Genomic DNA, 21,622 nt, shown 5'->3' with positions numbered 1-21,622 from the left:
GGAACACACTTTTAGGCTTCAGGTTTCATAATTTCCTGGCATCAGGACTTTTTTTTTTTTTTTTTGTGAGAATGGAGAGAGTAAAGGGGAAATGGAAGGGGAATCTTGCATTCATTCTTATTCTACTCAATTACTGAATAAATCATCATGGAGAGAGAAGTGCTACCTTTAGATCTCAGCATGGCCACCATTTAGTCCCAGTCTATTTGGCAGGCTACTTTCAACCTGTCTGAAAAGAATATGCTTATAGTGGGGACTTTGTAGATGTTGTCAGTGTGTATACATTATGCAGATTCCTGTGGTCTTGGGAAGATAGTCATTTCATAAAGCTAGTTTTAGACACTGTTCACAAGGTAGTATGATCACCTCCATAAAAAGTTGCTTCAAAAGTGCAAATAGTTCAGAAAATAATTAGTTTATGGTTAACAGTATGTGAATTTTTTTTTTTAAGACTTCTGGTATTCTTTTATTTTATTTATTTGTGTGTGTGTGTGTGTGTGTGTGTGTGTGTGTGTGTGTGTATGATAGAGAGAAAGAGAGAGAGAATGAGTACTCCAGGGACCCTAGCCACTGCAAAGGAACTCCAGTTGCATGTGCTACCTTAAGTATCTGGCTTATGTAGGTCCTGGGGAATCAAACCTGGATCCTTAGTCTTCACAGGCAAAAGCCTTAAGGGCTAAGGCATCCCTCCAGCCCATGAATTTCTTTGTAAAAACCATAACTTAGGCTTGAGAGATGGCTTAGTGGTTAAGCGCTTGCCTAAGAAACCTGGTTTGAGGCTCGATTCCCTAGGACCCATGTTAGCTAGATGCACAAGGGGGCGCACGCGTCTGGAGTTCTTTTGCAGTGGCTGGAGATCCTGGTGCACCCATTCTCTCTCTTTTTCTCTCTCTCTCTCTGCCTATTTCTCTGTTGCTCTCAAATAAATAATAAATAAATAAAATTTAAAAAAGAATATAAGATAGCCAGTGCTATATAAAAAAATACTTAGTGAACTTTTTTACACTTTAGTTAATTGCTTTGCATTTTACAAGCTTCAATTTAAAAGTTTAATTTAATTATTGTATCTTTTATGTAACACAGAATCAAATGAAAGCATTACTAATCAGAACCATGTTCTTTGTTCTGAATGTTACTGGTCCTGGGTAAGCCTTCCTGTCCTTTATTTCTTCTGATCTCTTGTGAAGCTGGGTGTCTAATTACATTTTGAATGGTTAATGGAGGGGAGAAAATTACTTCAAAATAGAAGATAGACTGGTTGAACAAAAGAAGAAGTTCAGTGAAACGGATGGGAAAGGCGGACAAAAGAAGGTAAATAAATTGGATTATGATCAAAATATATTATGTACATGTATGAAAGTTGTTAGCAAAAAGTTTATTTCATAAGGAACCTATACCTCTGAGTTGAAGACCATTGCTATAAGTGGATTACAGAAACCTGGCCCATGTGCAATGCAAAAACTGGAAAGGACGTTGGTGACTTTGTTTGAAAGATTAGGGAGCAAAGACTCCGAGGCACACATGCCTTGCCTAAAGTCACAACAGTTTGGTGGTAGAATGAATAACTGAATCTAGTTATTGTATTTTATGTTATAAATATACAATTATGTGAAATATTAGTCATTATTTTTCATTTGCTTTTTTTTATTTTTTTTTTTTCATTTTTCAACGTAGAGTCTTGCTCTAGCCCAGACTGACCTACAAGTCACTAAGTAGTCTCCAGCTGGCCATGACCTCTGGGCCATCCTCCTTCCTCTGCCTCCTGAGTTTTGAGATTCAAGGCATGTGCCCACACCTGACTGCTAGCAAAAATATCACATTTCTTCAATTTTTTTTCCAGATTATTTGGAAGAGAAGTTATATACACTTTGAGAGGTTGGCTTTTCTACAAAAGTCGTTTACTATAAAATAATCCACAGATGTAGAAAACTACATAAATCAAGTATATTTGAAGCCAATAAATGAAACATAGAACCTTATAAGCAACTCTACATCTTCTATCTCATGACTGATCCTGGTTTTCACCTTATCCTTTCCACTCAGAGTCAAAGTCCCTTCATAGCAATATTTATGTGTAAGTGTGTGTGTGAATTTGTATATGCATTTTACTCATACAAGAAATCCTAGCCATCATATTTTAATCTTTAAATTATTTTGTTCTTTATTCTGAGAGAGAGACAGAGAGAGAGAGAGAGAGAGAGAGAGAGAGAGAGAGAGAGAGAGAGAGAGAAGGAGAGAATACGTGTGCCAGGGCCTTCAGCAAATAAACTCAAGACACGTGCATACCCTTGTGTGCATATGCAACATTGTGAACTTGCATCACTGTGTGTCTGGCTATGCAGAACCTGAAGATTCAGACATTAGTTCTTAGGCTTCACAGGCAAGCACCTTAACTGCTAAGCCATCTCTCCAGCCATATATTTACATTTTTATATTTTTTCTATTTTATTTTTATTTGTTTATTAGAAACAGAAAGAAGAGCAGAGAGAGAGAGTGAGAATAGGCATGCAATGGCCTCTAGCCACTGAAAATGAACTCCATATGCATGCAACAGCATGTGCATCTGGTTTATATGGGATATGGAGAATCAAACCTGGTTCCTTAGGCTTCATAGGCAAGTGTCTTAACCATAAGCCATCTCTCCAGCTCTATTGTTTTTTGAAAAAAATTTTTTTTATTGGTTTTCTATTCTGCAAGTACAGGCAGTTTGGTACCAATATTATGCTCATCCATGACCTACCCCCTCCCCATTGGCCGCTCCTTGTTGAGGTATATGAGTCGTGCATTTTGGCTTAGCCCAGAGTAATTGGTATGATAAATGTCTCTGTATATCATGACCTAACATATGGCTGTGACATTCTTTCCATCTCCACTTCTGCAAAATTTCCTGAGCCATGTTGGGTTCATTTTTGATCTGCTTCAGTGATGATATGTTGGGGGCCTCTGGGGCTCTGGCTCTCTGATTTGGTAGGCATTGATTTTTCTCTGTGTTGGTCTCCTTCCCCCTTGTGCTGGTATCCGGTTCATCAGGAAAACAGCACCCTTGTTTGTTTCACCCATTTTTCTTAGTTTCAGCCAGGGCCCTTTTGAGGTATGATGGGGTGGCTCTCTCCTTAGGATCTGCATCTATCTGAAAAAGAGAAGCAGATTCTCCAACAAAGAGTAAGTTAGCAACAGGTCAAATGAGATAACCCTTACTTGTTTTTTAGAGAGTTTAATACATGTAGGTCTTCTTGTGCCCCATGATTGATGGTAACTTGATATTGGAGAGGAGGCTTATGTTTGGATATGGTTCCGACTTGTCTCCCAGTTCCAGCTATTGGTCTTGTACCACTGAGGGGATCAGTTAGCCCAATCAAGAGCAGTTGGTTCCCCACCATGGCTGTGTGCCACTATTGCACTTGTGTGGGCATCAATGTTATTTGCTGCTACGTAGGTTGGACCATGAGTTGCTTGGACAGATATTGGTCGTTTCCCCAAGTCACCCATGTAGTACCTCCTGGCACTAGACATGCTGACTGTCTGGGAACTGACTCTCTCCTGGCTTCCAGCCATGCCGTTCCATTTTACGTGTCAGCTGCATATGGTGTCTTCAGCAATAGGGTCTTACCACTAACCTTTGGTGGGTCATCAAGTACTCTGACAGAAATCTGTCATTCTTTAGAAAACCTTGTAGGTTTCTCTGATCAAAAGCTCATTGTGGGTGATAGCCCCATGCTGGTTCTGGAGGTTACAGGTCAGTGTCACCTAAGAAAATGAGGAAAAATGTAACTAATATTAGGAGTTAGAGAGGAGAGAGAAAGTGGGGAGGGAGAGGGAGGAAGGGAATATATAGAGGATTTAGGTTAGACTTGATCCTACCCTCTCCAGTGGCTTGTGGTTCAGGTGTTTCCTGTAAGGGCCTGGTAAAGGTTCAGCCATTTGGTCTGCCTTTTAGGAAGTAGAATTTTATGGTACCCTTGTCATTTGGGTCTATATTAGTGTTTCCCACCCCTTTGATGCCCTCCCCTCCATACCCATCCCTCCTAGTGTCTAGTCCATGAAATTCTTGCTGGGTGTGTAAGGTATCTTGGGTAGATTCAGGTTAGGTGCTGCAGATAAGTGAGACTATGTGGTGATTTTTTTTTTTTTTTCTGTGATTGGGTAAGTTCACTGAGAATGATCTGTTCTAGGTTCAAGCATTTTTTCCTCAAATTTCTTTGTGTCATTTTTTCTTACTGCTGTATAGAATTCCATTGTGTAGATATACCACATCTTAGTTATCCATTCATCTAGTGATGGACATCTGGGTTGATTCCAGCTCTTAGCTATTACGAATTGAGCCACTACAAACATGGTTGAGCAAATCTCTCTGGACTGTGGTTTGAAGGTTTTAGGGTAGATGCCCAGTAAGGGAATAACTGGGTCTGTTGGTATCTCTATAGCTTTTTCAGGAGTCTCCATATTGCTTTCCAAAGTGGTTGTACGATCCTACATTCCCACCAACAGGGGATGAGTGTTCCTGCTTCTCCACATCCTTGCCAGCATTTATTTTCGTTTGATGTTTTGATGTTTGCTATTCTTATTGGAGTAAGGTGGAATCTCATAGTTGTTTTAATTTACATTTCTTTGATGATTAGAGATGATGAACATTTTCTTAAGTGTGTGTTTGCCATTTGTATTTCTTCCTCTGTGAACTGTCTGTTCATCTCTTTGACCCATTTTTGTGAGTGGGGTGTTTGAATTCTTACTGTTTAGATTTTTGAGTTCTTTGTAGATTCTAGAAATTAGGTCTCTATCAGTTGGATAACCCACAAATATTTTCTCCAATTCTGTGGGTAATTTATTGGCTTTGTATATTGTATGCTTGTCTGTAAAGAAACTCTTCAGTTTCATATTATCCCATTGGTTGGGTGACTGTTTAAGATCGTGAGCTACTGGGGTTTTGTTCAGGAAGTCTTTTTCCATTCCTATATCATGGAAAGTACTTCCTAAATTTTCTTCCAGTAGTATTCAAGTTTCTGGTCTTATACTGAGGTCTTTGATCCATTTGGATTAGAATGGAGCGCATGGTGAAATGTGTGGATCAAGTTTCAATTTCCTGTATGTGGTTATCCAGTTTGTCCAGCACCATTTGTTGAAAATGCTGTCTTTTTGCCAGCCTATATTGTTCAGGCCTTTGTCGAATATCAAGTAGCTATAGTTGTTTGACCCAAAGTCCGGGTCCTCCAGTCTATTCCATTGGTCTACACTCCTGTTTTTATGCCAGTACCATGCTGTTTTTATTACTATGGCTTTGTTATATAGCTTTAGATCATGTATGGTGATGCCACCAGTGGTATTTCTTTTGCTGAGGATATGTTTGGATATGCGAGGCCTTTTGCCTTTCCATATGATATTTGAGATCATTTTTTCCATGTCTGTGAAGAACGCTGTGGGGATTTTAATTGGAATTGCATTAAATCTATATATTGCCTTTGGTAGGGTTGTCATCATCACAATGTTAATTCTGCCTATCCAGGAGCATGGGAAGTCTTTCCATTTTCTCAAGTCCTCCTCAATTTCTTTTTTGAGTGTTTTTATGTTTTCATTATATAGATCTTTCCCTTTCTTGGTTAACGTTATTCCAAGGTATTTTTTTTTTTTATTGTTGTTGCTATTGAAAATGGGACTATGTCCCTTATTTCTTTCTCTGTATCTCTTTCATTTCCATATAGAAATGCTAATGAATTTTGTGCATTATTTTGTATCCTGCTACTTTGCTATAGGAGTTAATCACCTTCAGGAGCTTTGGGATGGAGTCTCTCGGGTTTCTTACATATACAATCATGTCATCAGTGAATAGAGCTAACTTAACTTCCTCCTTTCCAAATTGTGTCCCTTTTATTTCCTTTTCCTGTCTTATTGCTTGAGCTCGGATTTCCAGTACTATATTGAAAAGCAGAGGTGCGAGAGGCAGCCCTGTCTTGTTCCTGATCTTAATGGGAATTCCTCCAGTCTCTCTCCATTAAGTATTATTTGGGCATTTGGAGCTTTTTATATTGCCTTTATTATGTTAAGATATGTACCAACTATGCCAATTCTCTCCAATGTTATGATCATGAAGTGATGTTGTATCTTGTCAAAGGCCTTTTCTGCATCTATTGAAATGATCATGTGGTTTTTATGTTTAACCTTGTTTATGTGGTGTATTACATTGACAGATTTACATATGTTGAACAACCCTTGTGTTCCTGGGATGAATCCCACTTGGTCCAGGTGGATGACGCTTTTTTTTTTTTCTTTTTCAAGGTAGGGTCTCACTCTAGCCCAGACTGATCTGAAATTCACTATGGAGTCTCAGGGTGGCCTCAAACTCACAACCATCCTCTTTCCTCTGACTCCTGAGTGATGGGATTAAAAGCATGTGCCACCACGCCTGGCGGATGATGCTTTTTATGTGTTGTTGCATTTGGTTTGCGAGGATTTTGTTCAGGATCTTTGCATATAAGTTCATCAGGGAAATAGGCTGGTAGTTTTCTTTTCTTATGGCATCACTGCCTGGTTTTGGAATTAGGATGATACTAGTTTCATAAAAGGAGTTGGGTAGCTTTCCCTGTTCTTCAATTGTGTAGCACAGTTTTAGGAAGATTGGTTTGAGTTCTTCCAGGAAGGTTTGATAGAATTCAGTTTAGAAGCCATCTGGTCCTGGATTCTTCTTTTTGGGGAGGTTTTTTATTACTTTTTTAATCTCCATGAGTGTGATGGATTCATTGAGGTGATTAATCTGTTCTGAGTTTAGCTTTGATAGATAGTATGCATCCAGGAATTTATCCATGTCCTCCACATTATCAAGTTTTGTGGAGTAGAGGTTTTTGTAATAAGTCCTGATAATTCTCCCGATTTCACTTATGCCTGTTGTGATCTCTCCTTTTATTGTTTTGAATTTTGTTAATTTGAAGCCTCTCCTTTTTTTGCTTGATCAAATTGGCCAGGGGTTTGTCAATCTTGTTTATTTTTTCAAAGAACCAGCTCTTTGCTATGTCAATTGTCTTAATTGTTTCCTTTGTTTCCAATTAAATAATTTCTGCTCTTATTTTAATTATTTCTTTCCTCCTGGAGCTCTTTGGGTTGAATTTTCTTGTTTTTCCAGTGCCTTTAAGTGGATGGTTATGTTATTGATATGGGATCTTTCTCTCTTTTTTATGTAGGCATTGAGTGCTATGAATTTTCCCCTAAGCCCGCCTTCATTGTGACCCATAAGTTTTGGTATGATGTGTTTTCATTGTCTCTCAATTCCAGGAATGTTGCAATTTCCTTTTTTATTTCATCCACTATCCAATTATTGTTTAAGAGTGTGCTGTTCAGTTTCCAGGTGCCTTTGGGTTTTTTGGTGGGTCTTTTGTTGTTGATTTCTAGCAATATAGCATTGTGATCTGATATCATGCAGGAAATTATGTCAATTTTAGTAAATATGTGAAGGGAGTCTTTGTGACCCAGTATATGGTCTATTTTAGAGAATGTTCCATGGGCTGCTGAGAAGAATGTGTAGCCTGTGGATTTGGGATGGAATGTTCTGTAGATGTCCATTAGGTCTAAGTGATCTATGGTTCTGTTGAGTTTCTGGTTGGATGATCTCTCTATTACTGATAATGGTGAATTGAAGTCCTCAGCTATGATGGTGTTGGTGGTTATTTCTGTTTTATTGTCCAGTAGGTTTTGTTTTATGAACTGTGGTGTCCCTGTGTCTGGTGCATACAGATTTATGATTGTAATATCCTCTTGATGGATCATTCCTTTGATAAGTAGGAAGTGGCCTTTTTTTGTCTTTTCTTGATTATTTTTTGTTTGAAGTCTATTTTATCTGATATTAATATAGCTACACCTGCTTGTTTCGTATTCCCATTTGCTTGGAATAGTGTCTTCCACCCCTTTACCCTGAGGAGGTGTCTGTCTTTAGTGGTGAGTTAGGCTTCTTGAAGGGAACAGATGGAGGGATCTAATTTTTTGATCCCTCCTGTTAGCTTGTTTCTCTTGATGGGTGAATTAAGGCCATTAATATTTAGGGTAATGACTGTGAGATTTGATTTGATCCCTGCCATACTCTGGTGGTAGATGTGTTTTGGTGTTTTCATGGGCTTTGAAGTTTTTGTGCCTACTCTGGGTTTGGTTATTGTGGTCTGCTTCTTGTAGGCATTTGAGTTTGGTTATTTGTTTCTTCTTTGTGGAGAATTTCCTGACATACTCTCTGTAGGTTTGGTTTTGTGTTCATATAATTGTTAAGCTGAGTTTTGTCATGGAAAGTTTTTCTTTCACCATCTATTATGAGGGATACTTTTGCCGGGTAGAGTAGTTTGGGTTGGAATCCATAGGTTCTTAGACTTTGGAGAGTTTCACTCTAGGCCCTTCTAGCTTTCAGGGTTTCCATTGAGAAGTCTGATGTAATTCTGATGGGGTTACCTTTGAAAGTGGTGTGTTGTTTTTCCCTTGCTGCCTTTAGGACTTTCTCTTTGGTGTCAATGTTTAGAGTCTTAATTATAATGTGTCCTGGTGAGTTTCTCCTTTGGTCCAGTCTGTTTGGAGTTCTGTTGGCTTCTTATATCTTGATGGGCTTTTCTTTTAAGAGACTGGGGAAGTTTTCCTCAATTATTTTGTTAAATAAGTTCTCCATGCTTTTTGTCTGAAATTCTTCTCCTTCTGGTATTCCAATGATTCTGATATTAGGACGTTTAAGTGTATCCCACAATTCCCTCATGTTCTGTTTGCAGGAACTTTTGAACTTACTGAAGTTTTTGGACTCGCAAACTGTTTCTTCCATCTTGTCTTCCAGATCAGAGTTTCTATCCTCCACTTTGTTGACTCTATTCTTGAGAGCCTGTAGAGAGTTTTGGACTTGTTCGATTATGTCTGCATTTTCTACTACTTTTCTATGTATCATTTCCATTGCTCTGTCAAGCTCCCTTCTCATATCATTTTCTGATTTTCGTGATGATTCTTGGAATTCATCCTTGCATTTCTTTATGTCTTCATTTAGTATGGCCAGTTGATTTTTAAGGTCGTCTTTTTTTTCACCCTCCCTCAACTCCCTTAATTATCTTTGAAGTCCTTCCAATGTCTTATCAATTTTTTTCTAGCTTAGTGATGGTAGCATCCCCACAATTATCGGTCCTTTGTTCCTTTCCTGCAAGTTCTATCAGTATGTTGGTCAGGGTTGCATTGCTCATAGCTTCAATTTGATGTTCTGACCCTGATGGTTCTTCTGTGTTTTGGTTAGATATATTATTCATTTTAGGACTAGGTAATCTAACTGGATTTTCTTGCATTTGATTTTTCATGTTATTTCTTTTGCGCTATAGTCTGCCCATGACAGTGTATGGGCATATAGGTGAGTGGATCAGCATGTGCTCTAGTGCAATGGGAATCAGAGGCAGCCTGGGGTAGTTGCCAAGCAGCCTGGGCTTTGGCTCCCGCTTGCCAGAGCTGCCTATCTATTGCCTGACAGGGGCACCAAAGTTTCCTGAATTCTCAAGTGTTAATACTCCAAAGCTGCCTGGAGGTTTGAGCTTGGAGGGGGATTGAGGTACCAAGGCCTGAAGCAGCCCAAACTCTGGTTGGGAACACTGGGACCCAGAAACAGTCTGTGCTCCCCCATCTCAGGATACTGAGGGCTGGCCAGGAAGTCACCTGAACTGGCGCAAGCCAGGTACACAGTCTGGGTTTGTGTGGCAGTTGCTGTGGGAATGGACTCACCTAATGTGCAGTGGCAGGACCAGAAATGTGGGCAAATGTGCAGAGTAGTTTAAGCTTCCACAGTGGTGGTGGCCTGCAGCTGGGCGCAGCAGTGGGGAGTGGCAGCGGGTGCAAGACAGGGCACAACAGTGGTGCAAGGAACTGGGGGTGCGGGAAGGGGTGCAGGACCATGCTGGGACAGCAGCAGAGTGTGGGACAGGGTGCAGGACCTTGCACAGGAGGGCAACGGGGCGTAGGATGGGAAGGAATGTGGTGGGGCGCCATGGTACCGGGCACAGGACACTGACAGGGCACAGGACAAGGCACGGAGAGTGGGAGGGTGCAACAGCTATTTGGTGAAATGGTGGTCTACCTGCTCACAAGGGGATCCATGATTCCATGATTTCTCCCCTTCTGAGCCCCCCACTGACAAGAAGACCCAGAAAACCTTTAATTTCTTGCCTTTTCTTCCCTGGGATTTGCAGGGCAGCTTGGCAGTCGCCATCTTGGCCAGAAGTCATCCAGTCCTATTGTTTACATTTAATAATTTCAATACAATGTGTCAATTTCATCTAGTTTCTGTTTTTCACTTATGTAATGCTTGATCTGTGTAGTGTCCCACAGTGTCTGGATTTGGGAGATGACATATCCATGCTGGAGTTAAGCATGTTCCTCTGGCCTGTAGATTTTATGCAGAAAAAACATTTAAGTAGACTAAATCTTATCCCACTGGCAACAGTGTCTGTGGCATTATGTTCTTTCCAAATGTTGTCTATGATACCTGGTTGTCTTTATTTTTTTTTTCTTTTTTAAAATTAATTAATTAATTTTTATTATTATATGTAGACATATTTTGTATGTAAACATCGCATGTAGGTACCATCATTTCCCTCCTCCCTGCCCCTTTTCCTGAAGAGGCATTCCTCTTTGGGGATGCAGGTCAACCCCATCGAGATTATGGGCCATGCATTATGGTGGGGGGAGAGGAAAATTCTCTGTGAAAAATGTCCCATCTGGGGCTCTAACAATTTTTTCTCCTCCTTTTGCACAAAATTTCCTGGGCCTTTCTGGGAACATTTTATGTCTGCTTTAGTGATGGGCTCTTAGGAGCATCTGGATCTCTGCTTTAGTAGGTGCTGAGTGTCTTCAGTATCTTTTTCCATCACCTTTGTGTGGACATCAGCTTAACTAAGAAAGCAGCACTCTTGCTCCCACTTCCTTTGTGGTTTCATCTGGGGCTAGAGTGGAGATGGCTTGGTCATTTTTCTGCTAAGGTCATGTTCTCATCTGAGAAAGAGAAGCAGACTCTCCAGTAGAGAGTGAGGTCTGTGCTAGTTAAATGGGATAACCATTATTAATTTAGAGAGAATTGAAAGGGTTTCGATACTCTTATAGTCTAAGGTTACTGGGAGCCAAGCCAAGAGCAGTTGGTTACCCACCATGGATGTGTGCCACTATTGCACTATATGTGTCATGTCAAGTTGTTTGCTTTTGACTTGCTTAGACTTTGAGTTCCTTGGACAGATATTGGCCAATTTCCTTCAGTAGCTCATGTAGTACCTTCCGGCACTAGATGGGCTAATTGTCTGGGAACTAGCTGCCCTCCAGATTCCAATTAGGTCTCTCCATGGTCTGTGCTAACAGTGTTTGGTGTCTTTAGCAGTAGATTCTTACTTTTAACCTCTGTTGGGTAATTAAGTGCTCTGACAGTAGTTTATTTTGTTTGGTTTGGGAGATCTACTAGGCCTCTTTGATCAACAGCTCATTGTGGTTGTAGACCACATCCTGATACAGAGAATTATAGGCCAGCACCAAGAAAAAAGAAAAAAAGAAAAGAAAAAAAAAGAGAAGAAAGAGAAACTGGAGTAAATTGAAGTTAGGTTTCATCACTTTCTCCCTGGTCCCTTTGATTCAGGTATATTACTCTATATTGATCATTTTCAGGAATCTCCAGATTCATTTCCACAGTTGTTGTACCAGCTTACATTCTAACCAACAGGGAATTAGTGTTCCAAATTCTCTACATCCTTGGAAACATTTGCTTTCATTTGATTTTTTTAAATTTTTTTTTTGTTCATTTTTTATTTATTTATTTGAGAGCAACAGACACAGGGAGAAAGACAGATAAAGGGAGAGAGATAGAATGAGCGTGCCAGGGCTTCCAGCCACTGCAAACGAACTCCAGACGCGTGCACCCCCTTGTGCAACTGGCAAAGGTGGGACCTGGGGAACCGAGCCTTGAACCGGGGTCCTTAGGCTTCACAGGCAAGCGGTTAACCGCTAAGCCATCTCTCCAGCCCTCATTTGCTTTTTTAATGTTTGCTATCCTTATTGGGGTAAGGTGGAATCTCATAGTTGTTTTAATTTGCATTTCTGTAATGGTTAGGGATCTTGAACATTTTCTTAAGTGTGTGTTAGCCATTTGTAATTCTTCCTCTGAGAACTACCTACTTAGTTCTCTGCCCCACTTTTGAAATGGGTTGTGTGATTTTTTTTTGTTATTTAGTTTTTTAGAGTTCTTTGTAGACTCCAGACATTAGGCTTCTGTCAGTGGTATATCTGGCAAAGATTTTCTCCCATTCAGTGGGTAATCTTTTGTCTATGCTTATGGCATGTTTGTTTGTGCAAAAGTTTTTAGCTTCATGAGATCCCCATTGGTTGAGTGCTTGTTTAATTTCCTTGGCTACTGGGGTTTTGTTCAGGAAGTTTTTTCCCAGCCCTATATTGTGGAGAGTGCCTCCTATGTTTTCTTCCAGAAGTTGAAGAGTTACAGGTCTTATATTGAAGTCTTTATTCCATTTGGAATTAACTTTTGTGTATGGTGAAATGAGTGGGTCTAATTTCATTTTTCTACATATGGTCACCCAATTTGTCCAACACCATTTGTTGAAGATGTCTTTTCTACAGTCTGCATGATTGGCAGTTTTGTCAAAGATCAAGCAGCTATAGTTGCTTGCCCTAAGATCTGGGTCTTTAATTATGCTCCAATGGTCTATATATTTCTGTTTTTATTCCAGTACCATGCTGTTTTTGTCATCATGGCTTTGTAATGTGGTTTTATATCAGGTATGGTGAAAGCACCATGGGTGTTTCTTTTCCTCAGGATGATTTTTGGATATCTGAGGCTTTCTGCCATTCCTTATTAATTCTAAGATCATTTTTTTTTAAATCTCTGTGAAGAATGATGCTGGTGTTCTTATTGGTATTGCATTAAATCTGTATATTGCTATTGGTAGAACTGCCAATTTCACAATATTAATTCTACCTATCCAGGATCATGGGAGGTCTTTCCATCTTTTCAAGTCCTCCTCTATTTCTTTTTGAGTATTTTTATGTTTTCATTATATAGTTCTCTTTCATATTTTGTTAGTGTTATTCCGAGGAATTTACTTATTTATGTATTTATTTATTTATTTTAATAATGAATATGGGACAGCCTCAATGATTGATTTCTCTGTATATTTGTCCTTTGCATATAGAGCTACTAAATTTTCTGCATTAATTTTGTATCCTACCACTTTACTGAAGGAATTTATCACCATTAGAAGTTCTAGGATGGATGCTGGCCAAGGTGGTGCAGAGACTTTTAGGTCACTTAAATATAGGATCATGTCATGTCATCTGCAAATAATGCTAACTTGACTTCTTCCTTTCCAATTTGAATCCCTTTTATTTATTTCTCCTGTATCATTACTTGCACTAGTACTTCTAGTACTGTGCTGAAGAGCAGTGGTAAAAGTGAGAACTCCTTTCTTGTTCCTATTCTCAGTGGGAACTTCTTGTTTCTCTCAATTTTTATTAACATTTTCCATGATTATAAAAATATCCCATGGTAATACTCTCCCTCCCCCCACTTTCCTCTTTGGAATTCCATTCTCCATCATATCCCCTCCCAATCTCAATAAGTCTCTCTTTTACTTTTGATGTCATGATCTTTACCTCCTCTTATGATGGTCTTGTGTAGGTAGTGTCAGGCACTATGAGGTCATGGATATACAGGCCATTTTATGTCTGAAGGAGCACATTGTAAGGAGTCCTACCCTTCCTTTTGCTCTTACATTCTTTCCACCACCTCTTCCACATTAGACCCTGAGCCTTAGAAGGTATGATCGAGATGTTACTCAGTACTCCAGTCACTTCGTTCCAGGACTATGATACATTCTGAGTCATGCCAAGGTCACTCCCATCAGAAAAGAGAAGATTCTCTACACAAAGTGAGAGTAGCATTAATATAAGGGTATAAATATTAAGAGAAGTGCTTACTGGTCAGTTTGATAAGCATAGGATATACATTCATCCAGACATCAGCAGACATTACACCCCTAGGGCTCATGACTACCCCTGTTTTAAGTTTTCAGTATGAAGGATGTAGTCCCTCCCCTGGAGGGGTCCTCCAGTCCAATTGGAGGGCAGTTGGTTTCCACCATGGCAGACATGCCACTATTGTACCCATTGGCTCATTTGGCCTGGCTGGCCAATATTAAGGCTTAGTGTCCACTGTTGAGTATCTTCACTGGTGGTATCCCTTTCTCCTATTGAACTACATATAGAATAGCTTCTTCCAGCTTTTTGTCAGCTGGTCTACATGGAGGAGTTTATCAGCTCATTTCCAGCAGGATTTCTCAGGGACCTTGAAGCCTAAGTATATGAAGTCTTCAGCAATAGTGTCTTACTATCTATTCCTGGTAGGAAACCAAGGGCCTCAGCAATGGCCTAAAATGTTTTGGGAGCATCAGGGAACTCCCTGGCCAACAACTCACTGGAGGTATCCCATCCCTGGGACTGAATTTTTTTTTACCAATGATCTATGGCTCCTGAGTGTTCCATTGTTCAAAACTGGAGGATTCCATATGATTTATTTGTATCCTCTTAGATTTTGATTATCCCTCCCTCCACCTTTCCTTTACTCAACTTCCTCCAATGACCTCACTTTGGGCCTTTTTAACCCCGTTAATCTATTCATCTACTTACATACATACCATACCAACCTATTAGGTACCCTCCACCCTTCCCTTTATAACTCCTTTTTAACTTACTGGTCTCTGCTACTGAGTTTTTTCCTTCTCACACAGAAGCCCAATCATCTGTAGCTAGGATCCACATATGAGAAAGAACATGTGGCACTTGGCTTTCTGGGCCTGGGTTACCTCACTTAGTATAATGCTTTCCAGATCCATCCATTTTTCTATAATTTCATAACTTCATTTTTCTTTACTGTGGAGTAGAACTTCATTGTGTAAATGTGCCACATCTTCATTATCCACTCATCAGTTGAGGGACATCTAGGCTGGTTCCATTTCCTAGCTATCATGAATTGAATGGCAATAAACATGGTTGAGCACATACTTCTAAGGAAATGGGATGAGTCCTCAGGATATATGACTAGTAGTGCAATAGCTGGGTCATATGGTAGATCAATTTTTAACTGTCTTAGTAACATCTACACTGATTTCCACAATGGCTGGACCAGATTGCATTCCCACCAGCATTGTAGAAGGATTCCTTTTCTTCCACACCCCCACCAGCATTTATGATTATTTGTTTCCATGATGGTAGCCAATTTTACAGGAGTGAGATGGAATCTCAATGTAGTTTTAATCTACTTTCCCTGATGACTAGGGATGTAGAACATTTTTTTAGATACTTATATGCCATCCCTATTTCTTCTTTTGAGAACTCTCTATTTAGCTCCATAGCCCAGTTTTTAATTGGCTTGTTTGATTTCTTCTTATTTAACTTTGTGAATTCTTTGTATATACTATATGTTAATCCTCTATAAGATATATAGCTGGCTAGATTGTTTTTCCCAACATGTAGGTTCCCTCTTTGCTTTTTTCTGTGTCTTTTGTAGTACAAAATCTTTGTAATTTCATGAGGTCCCAGTGGTTAATCTGTGGTTTTATTGCCTGAGCAATTGGGATTATATTCAGAAAGTCTTTGCCAAGACCAATATGTTGAAGGGTTTCCCTTACCTTTTCCTCTATCAATTTCAGTGTTTCAGGTCTGATGTTAAGGTCTTTAGTCCCTTTGGACTTGATTCTTGTGCATGGAGAGAGAGAAGAGTCTTTTTTCATCCTTCTACAGATACATATCCAGTTTACCCAGCACCATTTGCTGAAGAGGCTGTCTTTTCTCCAATGAGTATTTTGGGCATTTTTATTGAATACCAGGTGGCTCTAGCTACCTAAACTTATATCTGGGTCTTCTGTTCTGTTCCATTGATCTACATGTCTGCTTTTGTGCCAGTACCATGCTGTTTTGTTACTATGGCTCAGTAGTATAGGTTAAAATCAGGTATGGTGATACCACCAACCTTATTTTTGTTGCTCAGCATTATTTTATATATTCTAGGTTATTTGTGATTACAAATGAATTTTTGGATTTTTTTTTCTGTTTCCATGAAGAATGCCATTATAATTTTGATGGGGATTGCATTAAATGTGTAAATTGTTTTTGGTAAGGTTGCCATTTCACAATATTGATTCTTCCAATCCAGGAACATGGGATGTTTTTTTTTCCATTTTCTAGTGTCTTCTGCAATTTCTTGCTTGAGTATTTTATAGTTTTCATTGTAGAGATACTTTACTTCCTTAGTTAGGTTTATTCCAAGGTACTTTATTTTCTTTGAAGCACTTGTGAATGGGAGTGATTTTCTGATTTTGTCCTCTGTGTGTTTGTTGTTAGCATATAGGAATGCTACTGATTTCTCTGTATTTATTTTGTATCCTGCTACATGGCTGTAGGTGTTTTTCAGTTCTAACAGTTTCCTTGTAGAGTCTTTAAGGCCTTTTATATATATAATCATGTCACCTGTAAATAATGATAACTTGATTTCTTCCTTTCCAATTTGTGTCTGTTTTATGTGTGTCTCTTTCCTTATTGCTATGGCTAATACTTCCAGTACTATATTAAATAAAAGTGGGGACAGTGGACACCCTTGTCTTGTTTCTGAATTTAGTGGAAATGCTTCCAGTGCCTCCCCATCAAGTAATATGTTGGCTATAGGCTTGTCATAAATAGCTTTTATTATATCTAGATATGTTCCTTCTATTCCCAGTCTCTGTAGGACTTTTATCATGAAGGGATGTTGGATTTTGCCAAATTCTTTCTCTGCATCTAATGAGTTGATCATGTGATTTTTGTCCTTCAGTCCATTTATGTAATGTATTACATTTATCTATTTGTGTATGTTGAACCAGCCCTGCATCTCTGGGATAAAGCCTACTTGGTCAGGGTGAATGATCTTTCTGATATAGTCTTGTATTCTGTTTGCCAATATTTTTTGAGAACTTTTACATCTATGTTCACGAGAGAGATTGGTCTGTAATTTTCTTTTTTTTTTTTTTTTCTTTTCTTTCTTTCTTTCTTTCTTTCTTTTTTTTTTTTTTTTTTTGTCCTATCTTTGCCTGGTTTTGGTATCAGGGTGATGCTGGTTTCAGTGTGTTTGTTGTTATATGTGACCTTAGTTCTAATAGTGTTTGTTTGGTGCATTTGGGGGCCCCCATGTTAGGTGCACATATGCTTAGGATTGTAATGTTCTCCTGTTGGAGGGTGCCTTTACTCAATATAATGTGGCCTTTCTTATGTTTCTTAAATAATGTTGGACTGAAGTCTACCTTGTCAGATATTAGAATAGCAACTCCTGCTTATTGTCTAGGTCAATTTCCTTGAAACACCATTTTCCAACCTTTCAGCCTAAGATAGTGTCCATCCGTTGTAGGAAGGTGGGTTTCTTAGAGGCAACAAATTGAAGGATCCTGCTTTTGAACCCAGACTGTAAATCTATGCCATTTGGTTGGGGAATTGAGGCTGTTGATATTAAGAGACACTATTGAAAGTTGTGTATTAATTTTTGCCCTTTTTTGTAGTTCTTCTGGTTTAACCTTTGCTTTCTTGTGTTAACTAGTATTTGAGTATTGTTTGTTTTCTCCTGGTTCCTTATATGTGTGCTTTTCTTTTTCTTCACCATGGAGGATTCTTTCAATTATTTTTTTGTAGAGGTGGTTTTGTCTTCAAATACTCCTTCAGCTTGCTTTTGTCATGGAATGTCCTTATTGCTCTGTCTAATTGAATGGATAGCTTTGCAGGATAAAGTAACCTTGGTTGACAGTTGTTATCTTTCAGGAATTGGAATACATCACTCCACTCCCTTCTGGCTTTTAAAGTTTGTGTTAAGTAATCTGCTGTAATCCTGATGGTCTTGCCTTTGTAGGTAACTTGATTTTCTCTCTAACTGCTTTCAATATATTTTTCTTTGGATTGTGTGTTTGGTAGTTTGGTTATAATACAACGAGGAGAGGTTCCTTCCAGGTTTTGTCTGGCTGGAGTTCTAAAGGATTCCTGTATCTGCATTGGCACCTCTTTCCCAATATGGGGGGAGTTTTCTTCTATAATTTTGTTGAAGATTCCCACTGTCTTTGGAATGAAATTCTTCTCCTTCAATTATGCCCTGAATTCTTATGTTTGATCTTTTCATAGTGTCCCAAATATATTGAAATCCCCACTCATACATTTCTATTAGTTTGTCTTTCTCTTTGTTGGACTGTATTAGATCTGCCACCTGGTCATCTAGCTTAAATATTTTGTCCTCTCCTTCATCCATTCTACTGGTGAGATTTTCTACAGAGTTTTTTTTTTATTTCATTAACTCTGTTCTTCATTGCTGGTAATTCTGACTTGTTTTTCTTTATTATTTCTTTTTCCTTATTTATGTCTAGTATTGACCTCTTTATTTCATTAAATTGGTTTCCTGTGTTTTCTTTGATTCTTTTTATTTCCTCTTTCATTCCTTTGATTTCTTCTTTGACTTCTTTGAACATATTTATAATCATTCTTTTGAAATATTTCTCAGGCATTTCCTCTAACTTGTTCTCACTGTAGGTCATTTCGGATGCACTAATACTTTTTGGTGGACTTATATTGTCTTGATTATTTTTGTTCCTTGTGTTATAATGTATATATTTTTGCATTCTGTATTATTTAATGATTGGATTTTCTAGTTAGCTGGGTATTATTAGATGTATCAATTTTTCTGATGGTATATAACTTCAGGGTAGGAGCTTAAGGTGCTATGTGTGGCTCTCAAGACTCTCAGTGTATCTACAAAAGTGACCCTAGGTGTTGGGTTTGCCTACTATGAGGGTATTCAAGTAGACTGAGTGGAACCAAATACAAATAGATTCTAAAATTTAACTAAACAATGTACACTTTCAATGAAAAACAGTGCAAAGTATTAATCCAAGAGTAGGTATTATGACCACCAGATCCTCTGTCTGTCCCTTATGCTATGTGGTGCCTCACCCACTCCCTTAATCCTGACAACAAGGAGGTTAAGATTTCTGATCTGTTGAGGGTTCCAAGTCAGCATGTGACCAGGTGAGACCCATCACTGGTGTAATCCCAGTTACCTCTACTCCTGCTTGGGTCCTGCTGTCCAATCAAGTAGGCATGTCAGGGTTCCTGGACTGATGCTCTCACTGGAGCAGGGCTCTGGTGGTATGGGAGGGGAGGCTGTCAATGCTGCTGTAGTTCTCTCGCTGTTGCTCATGTTCTTCTACCTTGTGATCTGCTCCTCCATTGTTCCCTGCTGTTCTCCCTTCACATTTCTTGAGTGTGTGGAGAGCTCCCTCACCTGGCTTTTCCTGCAGCTCAAGCTGTGCCTGGCGGCTGGCTCACATGCACTGCCATGGTGTGCAGACATGGAGCTGATCCTGCCGGCCTGTGTGGGCTCTGGATGCTCTGGATCTCTCCTACTTCTCCATTGCTGTTTCAATTTGCTATACACCTGACTTTTTAGTAAAAGTGTGTTTTTTTTTTTTTTTTTTTTGGCTTTTGGCTTTTGGCTTTTGGCTTTTGGCTTTTTTCCCCTTAGGCTGCTTTGGTGTGGTACCTACACTGCCAGTTTAACTCAGAACTTCTTGAGATTTTCCCCATTAAGTATCATTGGGGATTTAGGAGCTTTTTATATAGCCTTTATTGTATTGAAATATAAACTCTCCATTCCTATTCTGTCCAGTGTTTAGTTCATGAAGTTGTGTTTTATTTTGTCAAAGGCATTCTCTTCATCAATTAAAATCATCATGTGGTTCTTATGATTCAGTTTATTTATGTGGTGTATTACTTTAACCAATTTTCATATGTTAAACCATCCCTGCATCCCTGAGATGAAAGCCTCCTTGATCAAGGTGGATAATGTGTTGTTTAATTCAGTTTGCAAGGATTTTGTTCAGGATCTTTGACTCTCAGTTCATTAGGGATATAGGACTATAATTTTCTTTCCTTGTTGCACCTCTGTCTGTATGTGGTATGAGCATGATGCTAACTTTATAAAAGGACTTTGGAGGATTGTCTGGTCTTTGATTATGCAGAATAGTTTGAAAAGAAAAATGGTTTCAGTTCTTCTATGAAGGTTTGATAGAATTCAGCTGAGACGCCATCTGGTCCTGGACTTTTCTTTTGGGGGAGGTTTTTCATTAACTTTTCAATCTCCATGGATGTGATAGGTTTGTTTAGGAGATTGATATTCACTGAGTTTAGTTCTGGTAGGTGGTATGTGTCTAGGAATTTGCCCATTTCTTCCAGATTATTTAATTTTGTGGAATAGAGGTTTTGGAAGTATGCCCTGATGATTCTTTCGATTTCATTTATGTTTGTAGTGATCTTTCCTTTCTCATTTCTGATTTCTCTCCTTTTTAATGTTTTTTTTTAAATTTTTGCTTGATCAGCTTGACCATGGTTTGTCAATCTTGTTTATCTTTTCAAAGAACCAACTCTTCATTTCATCTATTTTTAAATTGTTTTCATAGTTTCCAATTCATTAATTTCTCCACTAATATTGGTTTATTTCCTTCCATCTGGAGCTCCTTGCGTTGGATTCTTCTTGATCTTCCAGCACCTTTAGGTGGTCAGTCGTTTTATTGATTTGTGATCTCTCAATGAATTAAATGAAGGCATTTAGGGCTATGCATTTTCACTTATAACTGCCTCCATTGAGTCCCATAAGTTTTGGTAGGTTGTGTTTACATTATTCTTCCATTGTAGGAATCTTACAATTTCTTTTTTGATTTATTCCATGACATACTCATTGTTTAAACCCATGTTGTTTAGTCTCCAGGAGCTTGTGGCATTCTTGATGTGTCTCTTATTGTTAATTTCTAGCTTTAAACCATTGTGATGTGACATGATGCAGGAAGTTACTTCAATTTTCCTGACTTTATGAAGGCATGGTTTATGGCCTAATATATGGTCAATTTTGGAGAAGGTTCCATGGGCTGCTGAGAGGAATGTGTATTCTGTAGAGTTGGGGTGGGAAGTTCTATACATAACTGTTATGTCTAGTTAATCTATGATGTTGTTGAGCTCTTTTATTTCCCTGTTGATTTTCTACTTGGATGATCTGTTATTAATGATAGTGGAGTATTGAAGTCTCCAACTATGATGGTGTTGTTATTTATTTCTATTTTATTGTCAAGTGATTTGTGAACTGTGGTGCTCCTGTGTTTGTCACCTATATATTTATGATTGTGATGTGCTCATGTTGGATAATACCCTTGATGAGTAAGAAGTGGCTTTCTTTGTTCTTTTTAATTTCTTTTGTTTTGATGTCTATTGTATCAGCTATCAATATAGTGACACATGCTTGATTTTTATTTCCAACTGCTTGGAATATCACTTTCCAATATTTCACCCTGAGGAGGTATGTACCTTTATTGGTGAAGTGGGTTTTCTGAAGCCAGAGATAAAATAGTCCTGTTTTTTGATCCATCCTGATTACCTCTGTCTTTTGAAGGGTGAGTTAAAATTAAAATTAAGGTTATTACTATGAGGTTTGAATTAATCTCTGACATGATGAGGTGTTTTATGGGGTTTGGTGCTTTCTCATTTTCTGTACTGTTTTGAGCATGTTTTATTTTGGTCCTACCTGTTTGGTGTTCTT

This window comes from Jaculus jaculus, chromosome 3 (genome assembly GCF_020740685.1).
Source record: "Jaculus jaculus isolate mJacJac1 chromosome 3, mJacJac1.mat.Y.cur, whole genome shotgun sequence".
Taxonomy (NCBI): Eukaryota; Metazoa; Chordata; class Mammalia; order Rodentia; family Dipodidae; genus Jaculus; species Jaculus jaculus.
The sequence above is the reverse complement of the archived record's forward strand: the minus strand, read 5'-3'. Positions refer to the sequence as shown.